Source organism: Saccostrea echinata, unplaced genomic scaffold (genome assembly GCF_033153115.1).
Source record: "Saccostrea echinata isolate AGI-Se365-2 ecotype Australia unplaced genomic scaffold, CSIRO_AGI_Sech_v1 ptg000033l, whole genome shotgun sequence".
Classification (NCBI taxonomy): domain Eukaryota; kingdom Metazoa; phylum Mollusca; class Bivalvia; order Ostreida; family Ostreidae; genus Saccostrea; species Saccostrea echinata.
In genome coordinates this window covers 20,630,090-20,635,822 of record NW_026889782.1, presented here as the reverse complement: position 1 = coordinate 20,635,822, position 5,733 = coordinate 20,630,090, and positions in this window count along the sequence as shown.

The window sequence follows — 5,733 nt, the reverse complement described above, 5'->3', positions numbered from 1 at the left end:
GTATGCAATGATAGGCGGATTAAGTAATATTTTCTCAAAGTAAAATGTAGTCTATAATTAAATAAAATATCATTTACAGATATTTCATAGGCCATTAACTTGGAATTAATGTTTTCTTTACGATTTTATTAATATATTTTCCGTACACTTCCTATTTAATTGTTACTGCAGTATATTTGTATGCAAGAACATCGGAGAGTAATGTAAGGGTCTTAATAAATCGATCTAGTGCAAGGACATACACTCAATGGATCATCGTAAGCTTTTACAAATCAACTCTAGAAGTATTAAGGTATCTGAAAAGTGCTGCGATCCTGATGAAATCTTGAAAATGATTTAATCATATCTATATTTAATGCCGTTGACCAGCAAAAAATACAGCATGCGGTCATACAATTACGATTTTAACAATGAAATAGCTGAATCTATATATGATAGCAGCACTTTTGAGAAACTACAATGCGTGTTGAAAATATTTATAAACTAAACTTAGAATTTAAACTTGGTTATGCCCTTGCACTAGTGGAATTTATAGGTGACCTCAATACTGTAAGTAAATGTTCTAAAATCACGTGACTGCCGCATCACGTGACAATTCTAAATATAAAATCTAATCGTCCTCAATATGTAGTTATTAACCCTAATTACATTTGTCTGATATAAAAATTTTACTAAAGATAATCACCATCCTGATTATGAATACATTTTTAATCACAGAAATTTGTAGAGATTTCCTTTGCGCACCTTAGCTGTACTGCATAACTGTACTGCGACTAAAATCAGATGAAATTTAATTACAGTACATGTATTTTCCTGTTATTTATTATTATTATGCAGAAACAGAATCAGAAAATTTTATTTAAAGTCGGATTTTCAAACAAATAACATAAGCTCTTTGCATACAGGCATGTATATTACTTACACAATACAGAAATATACACTTTATAGATGTGCTCAATTATCATTTGATATCCTGCTTTCCTTTTCAAATTACATATTAAGATGATTGTATGCCTACATCATTACATGTAATGTGCATGTTTAGTGAATCTTTTATCAATGACTGGATTTGAAATTGAACAATAATTAATTTAAATAAATTTAACAGCAAACCTTTGCATGCCTGCAGATCTCCATTATACAAGCATTCCCTCAAAAATTAGTTGAACGACAAGGAATTGCATATTCAGTGCAAATTAAATTGTTGGTGTGCAACCTCAAGTTTGTGTGTGTTGTGTGTGTAAGGGAAAGGGGGGGGGGGGGCATAGACACAGCTCCTGGGCACTGCCAATACATCTTGCTACATGTATACATATTATACATACACACTCGATTATTTTATATTAATGTTAACAACAGTATGTCTAAATCTTGATACCTATGCGTACATAATATACGAATCTAATATGAAAACCCCTGCAGCGGCCCAGGGTAGAGAGGTGGGGTGTAATAACCTCATTACTACATGATTTCTCTAAATATCTGCATCATCTGATAAACAAACCATAAATCTGTAATTCATTACTGATCTCTTTAAATACTATAGTAAACTATAGTTAACCAAAGTAAAAACTTTGGAACTTTGATTTACTATAGTAAAAACTCTTGAACTTTGATTTACTATTGTGAAAACTTTGGAACTTTGATTTACTATAGTAAAAACTTTGGAACTTTAATTTACTATAGTGAAAACTTTGGAACTTTGATTTTCTATAGTGAAAACTTTGGAACTTTAATTTACTATAGTTAACTATAGTTTACTATATATTTTTTTATTAGGGAAGGTCCATGAGAGATATGAGAGAAGAGATTCTTGTAATGGAGGAAATATAATAATGAACAACTAGATATATAAACTTTTATATTTATCACTTTGGAGGAAGATACAACTGTTACATCGTTTGATGAACTTATCAGATTAAGTCTCGTAAATCCCGGAGGTTAATCACCAGACTCCATCAAAATCACCGTTTGTCGTGGGATACGGTAAAGATAACTTTGAGAGAAATCACAGATCGAATCTATATCTTAAGTAATCGATCTGAATTCTTTCTACTACCAATTTTTTCCAACCCACACCCTTCATGATGAAAAAAAAGCTGTTTCAACATATCTGCAGTGTCCATAACTTCCCTCCTCATCCTCACTTTTGTAGGACTCCCTATATATATATATATATATATATATATATATATATATATATATATATATATATATATATATATATATATATATATATATATATATATATATATATATATATATATATATTTAAAAAAATTAGATAAATAAAACTCGGGCGTGATATTTTAGGATGACACAGTCAAGTCAAGTCAAGTAAATTTTATTTATAGTCGGCATATATTTACAATATAACATAATAACATGAGATATGATAGCTCTTTAACCGACTTTAACAAATTTACATAGATAAAAGTTAGTAAAAGTATACATAGTTAGTAAAAAAAAAACATAATTTAAATAAACCATAGGAAATAAGCACATATACTAGCAATATCAGCAGAAATTGTAATGCACATGTATAACTATCACAAGTAAGAAAGAATCTGACAAAAAGCACAATACAGAACACACATTAATTATCACTGATCATGCTAATTGAAAGAATAAAAACTAAAGTAAGCAAAGGAGCACAAATAACATTGACATGTATGACTATCACAAGTAAGTACAATCACATAGCACATTTACTAGCACCGACAGAAGAGAAAAACTGAAAACACAAGGAAAGCAACATAGACAGTAATTATACATATGACTAGCATGCATATGGACAATCACAGAACATGAAAATAAAATAAAACAGAATATAAAACAAATTCATATTAGAAATAAAAAGAGACACCACAGATGAACACTTAAAAAGGCTTCTTAGACATAGGCAGCATGGACTGGTGTTTACATAAACTACATTTACATGTCCGATTTCCACACCAAGTAGATATATAGTTTTTAAATAAATTAAAGGATGTTGTGTTTCGAATATCATTAGGAAGAGTATTCCATATCCTTGCTGCCTCATATCTGAAAGAACCTTTTCCATACCTTGTAGTTTTTGGTCTAGGAATAACTGCGGCTTTAGAATACGTAAAATTATATGAATTTTCTCTAATTATAACCAGATCTTAGAGAAAGACTGGACCCTTTTTACTAATAATTTTAAATGTTTCTAATGCCAGCAATCTCATTCTTCTAGTCTTTAGAGAGGGCAATTTAGATCTTTCCAATAATTGTTCATATGAACTTTTATAGTCATTATAAATAAAACGCAGCGCTCTTAACTGAACTTTCTCAATTTTTTGAGTATTTTTCTCACTACAGAAATGCCAAGTCAAGGGGCAATAGCTAAAATTCGACATAATAAAACTATGATATATGGTAAGCTTTCCCAATCTATTCAAGTATTTCCCAATCCGTTTCAAAACATTTAGTTGTCTTGCTGCCTTCTTACACATCTCTGAGATATGAGTATTAAAATTAAGTTTAAAATCGATTGTAATTCCTAAAAGTTTAACTTCATCTTCACATTTGATGATAACGTTTTCCAAGTTAAAAGATATTTGTTGTTTTTGTGTTTTGGACCCAATTGCAATTGCTTGAAATTTTCCAGGATTTGCCTTTTCAGTAAGTTTTCAGGTGTCCAAATTAAGGAATTATTAGTCTGAATGACCCAAAATGAAATAGTTTTTGTGAGGTATGAACAAAGAACAAAGAACTGGGCTAGTATTCTGAAAATTAATTACTTCTTTCAAAAATATTTTAAAGAGACCATAACACAAAAGCTGACAGTGATTCATTGCATAAACAAGTTTTTGTTCCGCCATTGAGAATGAAATTCTCCATTCAAATCCGTTTTGAGGTATGCTGCCAATAGGAACAACATGGAATCCGGAGTTTAGTATGTCTGATATAACTATCTCGGATGGCCAACCGTGTTGACGAGATCTTGTTTTATATAGTATAGCTATTGCCGGCCAATAATGTGAACGGAAACAGAATGCAAAGTCAATTTCAGTACTGTTCATGGAAAATGAAGAACAGGGTCCATGAGGGATAGATGAAGCGGTGGTTAAATCCCTGGTCTGGAGGTATCGCAAGAGGTTATTGTGGAATAATGTACTAGAAATATATACTTTATTATTGATCACTTCACAGGAGGAACTGGTGTATGGATAATTTGATGGACTCACTAGATTTAGTCTGGTACATCCGGGTATTAAATCATCACATTCCATCAGAATCACCGTGTGCTGTGGGGTACGAGAGAGATTGACTTGAAATGGATCACATATTACCCTGTGATCTTGAAGCCAGAACATGAAATCATAATCAGAAGAAACTAGTCTGAATCCTTCATGCATACTCCCACTCCTCATTCTGTCTAACCCCCTCATGATATACACGGGGTTCATCACCATATCCAAAGTGTCCATAACTTCCCTCCGCATCCTCACTTCTGTAGATGTCCCTATTTTACGACACATCCTACATACACAGCTCCTGATAGCCGAGTTATGTGATCCATTTAAGTATGTAAAATAATTATACAGCATAAATCTGAAAAGAAAATAAGATAAATCTGTAATATGTGATTTTCTTCATTTCCTGTCACATTTATGAATTAGTTAAATACATATTAAAATGTTCAAATTTTGGTAAACTATTCTTAGAAGCAGGCGTCGTCAAGGTAGCTCAGTCGGTAGAGCATTCGCTCCATGATCGGAAGATCGTGTGTTCGAATCACGTCCGTGACCGTCTTACGTCGATAAAAGATAGGTATCAACTGTTCCTTCGCCAAGCGCTCCGCAATTTTAAATGAAAGTTGCGGGTCTTTCGCATGGGACCTTAAAAACCGAGGTGCTGGCACGATAAAGAACCCTCACTGCCCAGTGCCGAGTAAAGATCTAAAATTGAAGCCCTTCACCGGTAAATGTTGACGTCTCTATATGAGTGAATTTTCGAAAGAGACATAAAACAGCATACAATCAATTAATCAATCTTAGAAAAATGATTATCTAATAAATAAATTCTCACAAAAAGAATCATATTGCAGTCTCATTTAATGTGTAAATAGTAATCCCTTGTTAAAAAATTAAAAATTAAATTTATTCCAAGAATTCATTTACATTATATCAGATATTTGTATATTTTAACGATGCAACTTAATACAAATTGACTTTCCGGTTGTTCAAATATAATATATGAAACAATATGCAGTCAAAAATGAAAATAAATCAGAATCTGTTAAAAAGATAGTTCTCTAAAATAAAAAAAAAGACCGCAAAGGTTTAAAAGTAATAACCATAAGATACCATTATGTCATTTGAATTGCATTGCGATAAATGTAGTATAGATATATGTACCTTCATCAATGGATGAAATGTATAGGAAAAGAATGAAATTTATAGGAAATATCTGTAACCGTGGAAAATCCCACATACTTTTACATTAATTCCCGTTTGTTACATGAATATACAATATAAAAACCTTTATTTATAGTTTTAAAGAGCACCCATTGAGTAGCTGAAATAGGCTTATTTCCTAGTTCACACTTTTAAGGATTATCAGTCTATATTTTGTTTACTAGTATTTCATCAGAGCAGTAGAGGAATGATATTTTTTGTTTAGTTAAATTAAAACATACGAGTATAATTTACTCGACACCTGTCACACAAATGAAAACGAACTTGGATGAAAAACATGAACAGAAAA